At 40.5% G+C, this 15594-nt stretch overlaps 1 pseudogene; it reads left to right on the forward strand.

The window, feature by feature from the left end:
- Nucleotides 1-6690: 6690 nt before the first annotated feature.
- Nucleotides 6691-14883, forward strand: LOC132529999 (histone-lysine N-methyltransferase SETD2-like; annotated as a pseudogene).
- Nucleotides 14884-15594: the final 711 nt, after the last annotated feature.

Here is a 15594-nt window from a genome sequence, read left to right on the forward strand (position 1 = left end):
GATGTATCCTGCATCTGTGGAATACCTGAATAGACAACGAATCATCCCAAATTGAGGCAGTGGACTTTGGGAGCAATTTTTCCTTTTTCTCTTTTTGAGAGTGTGTATGTGTATGCTTCTGTATGTGATTTTGTCTCTATAGCTTTGCTTTTACCATCTGTCCTAGGGATCTTACAATCTTTTTATTTTTATTTTTTTTAGTATAGTTTTTAGCACTTGTTATCCTTGGTGGATTTGTTTTTTGGTTTGGTTGCTCTCTTCTTTCTTTCTTTTTTTAATTACTTTTTAATTTTTAAAAATTTTTAATAATTATTTTTTACTTTTTATTTTAATAACTTTCCTTCCTTCCTTCCTTCCTTCCTTCCTTCCTTCCTTCCTTCCTTCCTTTCTTTCTTTCTACTTCTACTAATTCTTTCTTTCCATTTTTTCTCCCTTTTATTCTGAGCCATGGGGATAAAAGGCTCTTGGTGCTGCAGCCAGGAGTCAGTGCTGTGGCTCTGCGGTCGGAGAGCCAACTTCAGGACACTGGTCCACAAGAGACCTCCCAGCTCCATGTAATATGAAATGGTGAAAATCTCCCAGAGATCTCCATCTCAACACCGGCACCCAGCTTCACTCAGCAACCAGCAAGCTACAGTGCTGGACACCCTATGCCAAACAACTAGCAAGAGAAGAACACAACCCCACCCATTAGCAGAGAGGCTGCATAAAATCATAATGAGGCCACAGACACCCCAAAACACACCACCAGGGGTGGACCTGCCCAGCAGAAAGACAAGATCCAGCCTCATCCACCAGACCACAGGCACTAGTCCCCTCCACCAGGAAGCCTACACAACCCACTGAAACAATTTGAGCCACTGGGGACAGACACCAAAAACAACGGGAACTATGAACCAGCAGCCTGTAAAAAGGAGACCCCAAACACAGTAAGATAAGCAAAATGAGAAGACAGAAAAACACACAGCGGATGAAGGAGCAAGATAAAAACCCACCATACCTAACAAATGAAGAGGAAATAGGCAGTCTACCTGAAAAAGAATTCAGAATAATGATAGTAAAGATGATCCAAAATCTTGGAAATAGAATAGACAAAATGCAAGAAACATTTAACAAGGACCTAGAAGAACTAAAGAGGAAACAAGCAACGATGAACAACACAATAAATGAAATTAAAAATACTCTAGAAGGATCAATAGCAGAATAACTGAGGCAGAAGAATGGATAAGTGACCTGGAAGATAAAATAGTGGAAATAACTACTGCAGAACAGAATAAAGAAAAAGGAATGAAAAGAACAGAGGACAGTCTCAGAGACCTCTGGGACAACATTAAATGCACCAACATTCGAATTATAGGGGTCCCAGAAGAAGAAGAGAAAAAGAAAAGGACTGAGAAGATATTTGAAGAGATTATAGTTGAAAACTTCCCTAATATGGGAAAGGAAAGAGTTAATCAAGTCCAGGAAGCACAGAGAGTCCCATACAGGATAAATCCAAGGAGAAACATGCCAAGACACATGTTAATCAAACTATCAAAAATTAAATACAAAGAAAACATATTAAAAGCAGCAAGGGAAAACAACAAATAACACACAAGGGAATCCTCATAAGGTTAACAGCTCATCTTTCAGCAGAAATTCTGCAAGCCAGAAGGGAGTGGCAGAACATATTTAAAGTGATGAAGGAGAAAAACCTACAACCAAGATTACTCTAACCAGTAAGGATCTCATTCAATTTTGATGGAGAAATTAAAACCTTTACAGACAAGCAAAAGCTGAGAGGGTTCAGCACCACCAAACAGCTTTACAACAACCAGCTTTACAACAAATGCTAAAGGAACTTCTCTAGGCAAGAAACACAAGAGAAGGAAAAGACCTCCAATAAGAAACCCAAAACAATTAAGAAAATGGGAATAGGAACATACATATCGATAATTACCGTAAATGTAAATGGATTAAATGCTCCCACCAAAAGACACAGACTGGCTGAATATATACAATAACAAGACCCATATATATGCTGTCTACAAGAGACCCACTTCAGACCTAGGGACACGTACAGACTGAAAGTAAGGGGATGGAAAAAGATATTCCATGCAAATGGAAACCAAAAGAAAGCGGGAGTAGCAATTTTCATATCAGACAAAATAAACTTTAAAATAAAGACTATTACAAGAGACAAAGAAGGACACTACATAATGATCAAGGGATCAATCCAAGACGATATAACAACTGTAAATATTTATGCACCCAACATAGGAGCAACTCAATACATAAGGCAAATACTAACAGCCATAAAAGGGGAAATCGACAGTAACACAATCATAGCAGGGGAGTTTAACACCCCACTTTCACCCATGGACAGAGCATCCAAAATGAAAATAAATAAGGAAACACAAGCTTTAAATGATACATTAAACAAGATGGACTTAATTGATATTTATAGGACATTCCACTGAAAAACAACAGAATACACATTCTTCTCAAGTGCTTATGGAAGATTCTCTAGGATAGATCATATGTTGGGTCACAAATCAAGACTTGGTAAATTTAAGAAAATTGAAATCGTATCAAGTATCTTTTCTGACCAAAACGCTATGTGTCTAGATATCAATTACAGGAAAAGATCTGTAAAAAATACAAACCCATGGAGGTTAAACAATACACTACTTAATAACGAAGTGATAACTGAAGAAATCAAAGAGAGGAAATAAAAAAAATACCTAGAAACAAATGACAATGGAGACACGACGACCCAAAACCTATGGGATTCAGAAAAAGTAGTTCTAAGAGGAAAGTTTATAGCAATAAAATCCTACCTTAAGAAACAGGAAACATCTCGAATAAACAACCTAACCTTGCACCTAAAGCAATTAGAGAAAGAATAACAAAAAAACCCCAAAGTTAGCAGAAGGAAAGAAATCATAAAAATCAGATCAGAAATAAATGAAAAAGAAATGAAGGAAATGATTGCAAAGACCAATAAAACTAAAAGCTGGTTCTTTGAGAAGATAAACAAAATTGATAAACCATTAGCCAGACTCATCAAGAAAAAAAGAGAGAAGACTCAAATCAATAGAATTAGAAATGAAAGAGGAGAAGTAACAACTGACACTGCAGAAATACAAAAGATCATGAGAGATTACTACAAGCAACTCTATGCCAATAAAATGGACAACCTGGAAGAAATGGACAAATTCTTAGAAATGCACAACCTGCCAAGACTGAATCAGGAAGAAATAGAAAATATGAACAGACCAATCACAAGCACTGAAATTGAAACTGTGATTCAAAATCTTCCAACAAACAAGCCCAGGACCAGATGGCTTCACAGGCGAATCTATCAAACATTTAGAGAAGAGCTTCTCAAACTCTTCCAAAATATAGCAGAAGGAAGATTACTCCCAAACTCATTCTATGAGGCCACCATCACCTTGATACCAAAACCAGACAAGGATGTCACAAAGAAAGAAAACTACAGGCCAATATCACTGATGAACATACATGCAAAAATCCTCAACAAAATACCAGCAAACAGAATCCAACAGCACACTAAAAGGATCATACACCATGATCAAGTAGGGTTTATTCCAGGAATGCAAGGATTCTTCAAAATACACAAATCAATCAATGTGATACACCATATTAAAAAACTGAAGGAGAAAAGCCATATGATCATCTCAATAGATGCAGAGAAAGCTTTTGACAAAATTCAACACCGATTTATGATAAAAACCCTGCAGAAAGTAGGCATAGAGGGAACTTTCCTCCACATAATAAAGGCCATATATGACAAACCCACAGCAAACATCGTCCTCAATGGTGAAAAACTGAAAGCATTTCCACTAAGATCAGGAAGAAGACAAGGTTGCCCACTCTCACCACTCTTATTCAACATAGTTTTGGAAGTTTTAACTACAGCAATCAGAGAAGAAAAAGAAATAAAAGGAAGCCAATAGGAAAAGAAGTAAAGCTATCACTGTTTTTGGATGACATGATACTATACATAGAGAATCCTAATGATGTTACCAGAAAACTACTAGAGCTAATCAATGAATTCGGTAAAGTAGCAGGATACAAAATTAATGCACAGAAATCTCTTGCATTCCTATACACTAATGATGAAAAATCTGAAAGTGAAATCAAGAAAACACTCCCATTTACCATTGCAACAAAAAGAATAAAATACCTAGGAATAAAGCTACCTAAGGAAACAAAATACCTGTATGCAGAAAATTATAAGATAATGTTGAAAGAAATTAAAGATGATACAAATAGATGGAGAGATATACCATGTTCTTGGATTGGAAGAATCAATATTGTGAAAACGACTATACTACCCAAAGCAATCTACAGATTCAATGCAATCCCTATCAAGCTACCACTGGCATTTTTCACAGAACTAAAACAAAAAAATTCACAATTTGTATGGAAACACAAAAGACCCCGAATAGCCAAAGCAATCTTGAGAACAAAAAACAGAGCTGGCAGAATCAGGCTCCCTGACTTCAGACTATACTACAAAGCTACAGAAATCAAGACAGTATGGTACTGGCACAAAAACAGAAAGATAGATCAATGGAACAGAATAGAAAGTCCAGAGATAAACCAACACACATATGGTCACCTTATCTTTGATAAAGGTGGCAGGAATGTACAGTGGAGAAAGGACAGCCTCTTCAATAAGCGGTGCTGGTTACACTGGACAGGTACATGTAAAAGTGTGAGATTAAAATACTCCCTTACACCCTACACAACAATAAGGTGAAAATGGATTAAAGACCTAAATCTAAGGCCAGAATCTGTCAAACTCTTAAAGGAAAACATAGGCAGAACACTCTATGACATGAATCACAGCAAGAACCTTTTTGACCCACTTTCTTGAGTAATGGAAATAAGAACAAACATATACAAATGGTACCTAATGAAACTTCAAAGCTTTTGCACAGCAAAGGAAACCATAAAAAAGCCAGAAAGACAACTCTCAGAATGGGAGAAAACATTTGCAAACGAAGCAACTGACAAAGGATTAATCTCCAAAATATACAAGCAGCTCATGCAGCTCAATATCAAAAAAACAAACTACCCAACCCAAAAATGGGTGGAAGATCTAAATACACATTTGTCCAAAGAAGTTATACAGATTGACAACAAACACATGAAAGGATGCTCAACATCACTAATCAGTAGAGAAATGCAAATCAAAACGACTATGAGGTATCACCTCACACCAGTCACCACGGCCATCATCAAGAAATCTACAAACAATAAATCCGGAGAGGGTTTGGAGAAAAGGGAAACTCTTGCACTTCTGGTGAAAATGTAAATTGATACAGCCACTATGGAGAACAGTATGGAGGTTCCTTAAAAAAACTATAAATAGAACTACCATATGACAGAGCAATCCCACTACTGGGCATATACCCTGAGAAAACCATAATTCAAAAAGAGTCATTTACCAAAACGTTCATTGCAGCTCTATTTACAATAGCCAGGACATGAAAGCAACCTAAGTGTCCATCATCGGATGAATGGATAAAGAAGATGTGGCACATATATACAATGGAATATTACTCAGCCATAAAAAGAAACGAAATTGAGTTATTTGTATTGAGGTGGATAGACCTAGAGTCTGTCATACAGAGTGAAGTAAGTCAGAAAGAGAAAGACAAATACCGTATGCTAACACATATATATGGAACCTAGGGGGAAAAAATGTCATGAAGAACCTAGGGGTAAGACGGGAATAAAGACACAGACCTACTAGAGAATTGACTTGAGGATATGGGGAGGGGGAAGGGTAAACTGTGACAAAGTGAGAGAGTGGCATGGACATATATACACTACCAAACGTAAAATAGATAACTAGTGGGAAGGAGCCGCATAGCACAGGGAGATCAGCTCGGTGCTTTGTGACCACCTAGAGGGGTGGGATAGGGAGGGAAGGGAGGCTCAAGTGGGAAGGGATATGGGGATATATGTATACATATAGCTGATTCACTTTGTTATACAGCAGAAACTAAAGCAACATTGTAAAGCCATTATACTCCAATAAAGATGTAAAAATTTAAAAAAGTATGTAGCTCATAGGATTAAATGGATTAATTCAAGTAAAGTTCTTAGCACAGTTCCTGGGCCAATAGACATTAGCAGGAGCCAGATCTTATAGGCCATGATGTGGGGTTAAGATTGTATGGGAGACAGTTCTAGTGGTAGTATGGAGAATCAAGTAGAAGACAGGCAAGAAGCAGGGATACTAGCTAGAGAGCTTTCGCAAATATTCGGTAAAGAGCTGGTGATAGAGCATGGACCTGGTTAACGGAGTTGGAGGTAGTTCAACTTTGGAGGAAACTAGAGCAGGGTTCATGGAGGGAAAATATTTAAGCTGAGCCTTGAAGGAAGATATTTCCAAGGGAACCTTGGAAAAAAGCACAGATGACATGTCTTGAGCAGTGAATAGTCAATGTGGTAATGGAACAAGAAATGGAAGAGGAAGTTGAAAGATTGAGACCAGAAAGATGAGTACTTTCAGAGCCTTACTTAACCTGCTTATTTGATGCATAAAAGAGCAGTGAGAGAAATTACTAGAACAGAAAGACATGGCTATGTCTTAGGAGTGACAGAGGAAGACCAATCAGATAAGAGGATCAAAGAAAAAGGGGTTATCGACCATGTAAATATTTTGGTAGGATGAAGATTAATGCCACTGATAACTTGAGGCAGATTCAAATTGTAGCGGCTGAAGACAGATTGCAAGCAAATAAGCAGGTGGGGAAAACTGCAAGTCTTCATTTCACTACAGGCTCTTGGATTTCAGCAGATAAAGGTAAAGAACTTTAGCTTGAAAAATGTACTAGGAGTCTAGGAGGGAGTGGAAGTGGAGGAGGCTGACAAAGGGAAAACCAGAACATGACTATAGGAGAATGCTTGAAGATTAAGATGCGGGGCAAGAGCAAAAGAAAAAAAACAAAAGCTGCTGGAGCTCTGTACCAGAGAATGAACATAAGGTACAGTGTGATCCCAGACAATGATGGAAACCATGCATTGTGAAAAGAAGTCTATCAAGCTTCAATATGTGTTTTTGCCATGGCAATTTTAGAAACTCATGTTTTTATATAAACACCACACTAAAGAAGGAATATCACAAGTGACTTCATGAATCATCAGAATGAGAATTTGCTCTTGAATGTGAACACTTTAATGAATATAAAATCCTCTAGATAAAGTTTCACTTTTGTAGCAAGGTCTCTTTGATTATAAGATCACTTATAGAAATTAAATCATTTCACATTATTTTACCTTTTTATTTTCTAAAAATGTGTTAGGTAACATGCAGAAAATATGTGAATTTTGGGGTTACCTAAAGTCTTAAATTTCTTTGAGTAAATAGGAAATAGACTCTGGAAGTACCTATAATGAATACCTGTTACATGGCTGCCCAGTATCTATTTTTCTTCCTTCTTGGAGTAATAGCCTGAATTTCTTTTCAGTACCTACCCAGTCCCTCCATTCTCACCGTTGTGATTTACATGGAAAATGGGCCTCACCTGCCCCAGAGAAAGGCCCTGATTCAGAGCCAATCTGAATGTGCCATCTCTGAATATTTTGGAATTGGCACGATTACCTAAGTTGGTCCAATGAGTGACTCTTAGACACTTTTGCTGAATATATGATATAGATTCTCTTTGTTTCACAAAAAGGATTCATGTAATTCTTAGAGCTCCTCAAAGTCAGTTTAGGATTATGAACTGGGGGGTGGGGGGAGGGAGTAAGTTTGTCCAAAAACAGTCAACACCAGGGAAGTGCCAGTTAAAAACTGAAAGAAACTAGGTTCTAAGTCACATTATGTGAGCTTCTAGTCTCACACCTAGCAACACGTATCTCTGTAGTTTCAAAGGAAGTTAATTGGTTCACTCTATGTAAGCCATTCTCAGTTGGGTTTTTCTATTACTTGCTGTACTTGAAAGCTTCCTAGGTGACAGAATCTGTGATCTAGACACTAAAGCCTATGTGTCACTTTTCCATCAGCTGTCAGGATGTTGGTGAACTCGTCTATGGAAATAGATGTCATTTTTATGAAAAGTGAGCATTTTGGGACCCTTATGTATGTTGTATAAGTTCTTTAAAATGTTTAGTTTTACAGAGAAGCTTTTTTTTTATAATAAAGATATTCAATTCACCATGAAAAGCATAAGAGACTTAGAAAAATAAATAAAATCTGCTTATAGCTGAAGGCCCAACTACACAAAAGTTGGATTTGAAGGTTGTCCCTTATCTATTTTCTGACAGCAAATATTGCAGGATCGTTTGCTTATATTAATGTAAGTTTCAATATATGTTAATTATGAATAGAACAAGCCTAGAAAGTGATAAAACCAATTCGCACTCAACTTGTCAAAAGAAATAGTAGTAAGCTTCTTCCCTTAAGTGAAGCATGTTAACCTCTTCCCCACCCAGGTTCTAAAGTAATTCATAAGTAGACAAGAGGTATGTGGAACATGATGTATTATCTTTATTACTAATAACACTCATTCTCTAATTTCAGCCTTATATCTGTGTAAAAGAGGGCTTCCTTACACTGAGCCCCATAATGATACAGACATACGCATCCAGCTGCAGACAGCACTGGATGCAGACTATTTTGCCGCCTGCCCTTGTAAGACTTATGGAGAAATGGGGCCCAATGCATGCTTTCTGTGAGCAGCTTATTCCCAAAGAGAGGGGAGAAAGTGCTACTTATGCTCACTTCTTTGTCCCAAACTCAAGCAAGTCATCACACCTCTACCAATCTAGGTCCAACCAGGAGACAGAACACGGTAAATTTAACCAGAATTGTTAAGCTATAATAGAGTGAAATAAATACAATTACCCCTCTGTATCCACGGGTTCTGCACCCCGGATTCAACCAACCATAAATTGAATTGCAGTAGATTGAATCCTCGGATGCAGAATCCTCCAATGTGGAGCCCCGGGGTACTGAGGGCAGACTGTACTACTCCATTTTATATAAGAGACTTCAGCAATCGCAGGGGACTGGGGGTGCAGGGGGAGCCTTAGAACCAATTCCTTGCTCATGCTGAGAGATGACTGTGTGTTGAGAACTCTTAACAGTACCCTAGGGCAGAGGGAGAGTACCCAAGGAAAGGCAAGCTTGGAAGAGGATCCCCCTCTGGCATTCATACCTCTGATGGAATAAAATTTAAAGGCAGGACAAAAAAAGTTAAACACAGAATTCTGTTTGGGCCTTCTCCCTCCCTAATGTCCAGTGTGCATCTGCATTACACATTAAGCAGAGCTCTTCAAATCTTCGCGATCTAAAACAGAGAGAGATGATAAATATTTTAGCTACTCAAAACTTGAAAGAGATACTCGTTACATATCTCCTTGCTTTAGATCAGAGAGAGCACGAAGGCGGAGAAGGTCTCGTTTCTTCAAGATTTCTTCAAATAGCTTTATGAATGTGCATTTGAAATCAAAAACAGTTATATGTGATAATGGAAGTCTGACAGATCAGCACTCAAAATTTGCATGTGGAGAATATAAGCAGAGTGTTGGTAGTACTAGTTCAGCTTCTGTTAATCATTTTGATGATTTATATCCACCTACAGGGAGCTCATGTATTGCTTCATCTCTTCAGAGTCTTCCACCAGGGACAAAAGTAGACAGTTTAACTCTCTTGCAATGTGGAGAGAATACATCTCCAGTTTTGGATGCTGTGCTGAAGAGTAAAAGCTCAGAGTTTTTAAAGCATGCAGAGAAAGAAATAATAGAAGTAGCTAGTGGCCTTCCTGATTCAGGAAGAGGATTTTCTTCCTGGGAAAACAGGCATAATAATGGACTATCTGGGAAATGTGTGCAAGAGGCTCAAGAAGAAGAGAATTCCATACTGCCTGATAGAAGAGGAAGACCAGAAATCTCTTTAGATGAAGAAGGTAGAAGAGGACATACACATACTTCTGATGACTCCGAAGTTGTATTTTCTTCTTGTGATTTGAATTTAATCATGGAGGACAGTGATGGTGTAACATATACCTTAAAATGTGACAATAGTGGTCATGCCTCAGAGATTGTATCCACTGTCCATGAAGATTATTCTGGTTCTTCCGAAAGTTCAAGTGATGAAAGAGATTCAGAAGATACAGATTCTGATGATAGCAGTATTCCAAGAAACCGTCTTCAGTCTGTTGTGGTTGTGCCAAAGAATTCTACTTTGCCCATGGAAGAAATAAGTCCTTGTTCTTCTCGGAGCAGTCAAAGTTACAGACACTATTCTGACCACTGGGAAGATGAGCGATTGGAGCCAAGGAGGCATTCATATGAGGAAAAATTTGAGAGTATAGCAAGTAAAGCCTGTCCTCAAACTGAGAAGTTCTTCTTTCATAAAGCAACAGAGAAAAATTCAGAAATCTCTTTTATACAGCCCAGACAAAAACAGGTGATTACCTGTCTGAAATTGCTCATCCTCAGAGTGATGGGGTTGATAGTACAAGTCATACAGACATAAAATCTGACCCTCTAGGTCATCCAAATTCTGAGGAAACAGTGAAAGCCAAAATAACTTCTAGGCAGCAAGAAGAGCTGCCAGTTTATTCTTCTGATGATTTTGAAGATGTCTCAAGTAAGTCTTGGCAACAGACCACTTTCCCTAACAGGCCAGATAGTAGACTGGGTAAAACAGAGTCAAATTTTTCTTCTTGTAAGATCTCCCGAGTGGATGGTTTCTGTTCATCATCAGAAGAGCTCAGAAATCTAGGGTGGGACTTCTCTCAACAAGAAAAGCCTACTACCACATATCAGCAACCTGACAGCAGCTATGGAGCCTGTGGTGGACACAAGTATCAGCAAAGTGCAGAACAGTATAGTGGGACATGTAATTACTGGCAAGGCAATGGCTACTGGGATCCAAGGTCAGCAGGTAGACCACCTGGAACTGGGGTTGTGTATGATCGAATTCAAGGGCAGGTACCAGATTCCTTAACAGATGACCGTGAAGAGGAGGAGAATTGGGATCAACGTGGAGGATCTCACTTTTCAGGCCAGTCCAATAATTTTTTTCTGTCCCTTCAGAAGGACAAGGGGTCAGTGCAAGCACCTGAAATAAGCAGCAATTCCATTAAGGACTCTTTAGCTGTGAATGAAGAGAAAGATCTTTCGAAAAACTTAGAAAAAAATGATATGAAAGATAGAAGGCCTCTCTAAAAAAGGAGACAGGAATTGGAGAGTGATTCTGAAAGTGATGGTGAGCTTCAAGACAGAAAGAAAGTTAGAGTGGAGGTAGAGCAGGGAGAGACAGCAGTGCCTCTAGGCTCAGCATTGGTTGGGCCTTTGTGTGTCATGGAGGACTTCAGGGACCCAGAGCGGTAGAAAGAATGTGCCAAACAAGGGAAGATGCCTTGTTACTTTGATCTGATTGAAGAAAATGTTTATTTAACAGAAAGAAAGAAGAATAAATCCCATCAGGATATTAAGCGAATGCAGTGTGAGTGTACACCTCTTTCTAAAGATGAAAGAGCTCAAGGTGAAATAGCATGTGGGGAAGATTGTCTTAATCGTCTCCTCATGATCGAATGTTCTTTTCGTTGTCCAAATGGGAATTATTGTTCCAATAGACGGTTTCAAAGAAAACAGCATGCAGATGTGGAAGTCATATTCACAGAAAAGAAAGGCTGGGGCTTGAGAGCTGCTAAAGACCTTCCTTCGAACACCTTTGTCCTGGAATATTGTGGAGAGGTACTTGATCATAAAGAGTTTAAAGCCCAGGTAAAGGAGTATGCATTGAAACAAAAACATCCCCTACTATTTCATAGCCCTGAAGAATGATGAGATAATAGATGCCACTCAGAAAGGAAATTGCTCCTGGTTCATGAATCACAGCTGTGAACCAAACTGTGAGACTCAAAAATAGACTGTGAATGGACAACTGAGAGTTGGGATTTTTACCACCAAACTGGTTCCTTCAGGCTCAGAGTTAACATTTGACTATCAGTTCCAAAGATATGGGAAGGAAGGACAGAAATGTTTCTGTGGGTCAGCTAATTGCCGGGGTTACCTGGGAGGAGAGAACAGAGTCAGCATCAGAGCAGCAGGAGGGAAAATGAAGAAAGAACGATCTAGGAAGAAGGATTTGGTGGATGGAGAGCTAGAAGCTCTGTTGGAGAATGATGAGTGTCTCTCTGATAAAAACCAGGTGCTCAGCTTATCCTGGCTAATGGTTAGAATTGAAACTTTGGAACAGAAACTTACCTGTCTCAAGCTCATACAGAACACACATTCACAGTCTTGCCTGAAGTCCTTTCTGGAACGTCATGGGCTGCCTTTGTTGTGGATCTGGATGGCAGAACTATGTGATGGCCAGGAAAGTAACCAGAAGCTTCAGGAAGAGATTATAAAGACTTTGGAACATTTACCCATTTTTACCCATTTTTGTAAATTTTTACCCATTTTGTTGTAAATTTTTTACCCATTTACAACATATTTCCTACTAAAAATATGTTGGAGGAAAGCAAATTACTTCCTATTATTTAACGTTGGTCTCAAACCAAGACTGCTGTCTCTCAGCTGAGCGAAGGAGATGGGTATTCTAGCGAGAATACATCACGTGCTTACACACCGCTCAACACACCTGATCCTTCCACCAAGCTGAGCATAGAAGCTGACACAGACACCCCCAAGGAGCTAATGTTTCGCAGACTTAAAATTATAAGTGAAAATGGCATGGACAGTGTGATCTCTGATGCTACCAGCGAGCTAGAAGGCAAGGATGGCAAAAAGGACCTTGACCAGTTAGAAAACGTCCCTCTAGAAGAAGAGGAAGAGTCACAGTCACAACAGCTACTCACACAACAGCTGCCTGAATCTAAAGTTGATAGTGAAATTGCTGTGGAGGCCATTAAGCTACCCACATCTGAACCAGAGGCTGACACTGAAATAGAGCCTAAAGAGAGCAATGGCACAAAACTAGACAAACCTATTGCTGAGGAAACACCATCTCAAGATGAAGAGGAGGGTGTATCTGATGTGGAGAGTGAGAGGAGCCAGGAATAGCCACATAAAACAGTAGATATAAGTGATTTGGCCACCAAGCTCCTGGACAGTTGGAAAGACTTAAGGAGGTATATCGAATTCCAAAGAAAAGGTAAACTGAAAAGGAGAGCACAATAACTGAATGAGGAAGGGATGCTGTTGGCTTCAGAGATCAAACAGTTGCCCCCAAAGACTCCTAACAGGTCAAGAGAAAGAGACCCAGACAAACAAACTCAAAATAAAGAGAAAAGGAAACGAAGGGGCTCCCTCTCACCACCTTCTTCTGCCTATGTGCGGGGAACAAAAAGGCCAGGTGGCAGATATGATACACCAACTTCTAAAAAGAAAGTACGAATTAAAGATCTCAATCAACTTTCTACAGAGGAGCGCTGAAAGTTGTTTGAGCAGGAGGTAGCTCAGCGGGAGGCTCAAAAAAAACCAGCAGCAGATGCAGAACCTGGGAATGACGTCTCCACTGCCCTATGACACTCTTGGCTACCATGCCCCTCGTCACCCCTTTGCTGACTACCCACCAGGTTACCCCATCCAGGCTTATGTGGATCCCAGCAATCCTAATGCTCGAAAGGTGTTCCTCCCCACACCCAGCATGGATCCTGTGTGTTCTCCTTCTCCTTATGATTATTCTCAGCCCTTGGTGGGACATTCTACAGAACCTCTTGCTGCGCCTCCACCTGTGCCAGTGGTGCCACATGTGGCAGCCCCTGTGGAAGTTTCCAGTTCACAGTATGTGGCCCAAAGTGATGGTGTGGTACACCAAGACTCCAGTGTCACCGTCCTGCCAGTGCCAGCCCCAGGCCCAGGCCCAGCCCAGGGAAGAATTATGGTGTTTGGGATTCAAACCAACAGTCTGTGAGTGTACAGCAGCAGTACTCTCCTGCACAGTCTCAAGCAACCTTATATTATCAAGGACAGGGTGCTCCAACTATGGTGTGACGTCACCCTATTTACAGACAACTCCACCAATTGTACAGAGTTATGCCCAGCCAAGTCTTCAGTACATCCAGGGACAACAGATTTTCACAGCTCACCTACAAGGAGTGGTGGTACAGCCAGCCACAGTTGTGACTACAATAGTTGCACCAGGGCAGCCTCAGCCCTTACAGCCACCTGAAATAGTTGTGAAAAATAACCTCTTGGATTTACCACCCCCATCTCCTCCCAAACCAAAAACCATTGTCTTACCTCCCAACTGGAAGACAGCCCGAGACCCAGAAGGGAAGATTTACTACTACCATGTGATCACAAGGCAGACTCAGTGGGATCCTCCTACTTGAGAAAGCCCAGGAGATGATGCCAGCCTTGAGCATGAAGCTGAGATGGACCTGAGAACCCCAACATATGATGAAAATCCCATGAAGACCTCAGAAAAGCCTAAGACAGCAAAAGCAGATGCCTCCAGTGAGCTGGCTAAGGAAAGCAAAGAAGTATTCAGAAAAGAGATGTCCCAGTTCATTGTCCAGTGCCTGAACCCTTACTGGAAACCTGACTGCAAAGTAGGAAGAATTACCACAACTGAAGATTTCAAACACCTAGCTCGCAAGCTGACTCACGGTGTTATGAATAAGGAGCTGAAGTACTGTAAGAACCCTGAGGACCTGGAGTGCAATGAGAATGTGAGACACAAAACCAAGGAGTACATTAAGAAGTACATGCAGAAGTTTGGGGCTGTTTACAAACCCAAATGGGACACTGAATTAGAGTGACCTTCAGGGCCAGGATGGGAGGATGGGCAAGCTGGTAGGAGAGACTCTGGGGAGAAGAAATCCCGTGGGCCCTCTCTCCCCACCCCACTGTCAGGGCTGTGCTACTGATGACACATCACCCTGGGGAATTCAAACCTGCAGAATGAGCTCACAAAAATGAGCTCCATCTACAACAAGTGGTCCCTGGTTGTGAGCTGTTGGTAGACCCATCTGAGGCAAGGGTTTAGGCCCTTGAGACCTTACCTTCTGAGACCTCGGCCAGGCCTGACCCCACTCTTAAGGCTGGGTCTCCTCCTTGGCAGTGCTGTCAGCGCACAGACTCATGCACATCCCCACCCACGACCCCTTACCCTGACGATCGGTATTATATTTTAATGTATATGTGACTATATTGAAAATAATTTGTCTTTCCTGGTTTTTGGCTTTTGTTTTGCTTTTAAACCTCTGCGTGCTAGGATCACAGAAGACTTTGTAAGGATGGTTTAAGTTCTCCTGCAAGGTTTAATGTGTTATCATGTAAATATTCCAGAGCAGGCTGCCTTGTGGTTTTGGCCAGCCTTGTGCTATGTTGATAAGATTGATTTACTGCTTAAAATCACTTTATTTGGGCTTCCCTGGTGGCGCAGTGGTTGAGAGTCCACCTGCCGATGCAGGGGACGCAGGTTCATGCCCCGGTCCGGGAGGATCCCACGTGCTGTGGAGTGGCTGTGCCCGTGAGCCATGGCCGCTGAGCCTGCGCATCCAGAGCCTGTGCTCCGCAACGGGAGAGGCCACAACAGTGAGAGGCCCGTGTACCGAGAAAAGAAAAAATCACTTTACTTTATCCAATTTTTACTGAACTTTTTAT

Source organism: Lagenorhynchus albirostris, chromosome 11 (genome assembly GCF_949774975.1).
Source record: "Lagenorhynchus albirostris chromosome 11, mLagAlb1.1, whole genome shotgun sequence".
Taxonomy (NCBI): domain Eukaryota; kingdom Metazoa; phylum Chordata; class Mammalia; order Artiodactyla; family Delphinidae; genus Lagenorhynchus; species Lagenorhynchus albirostris.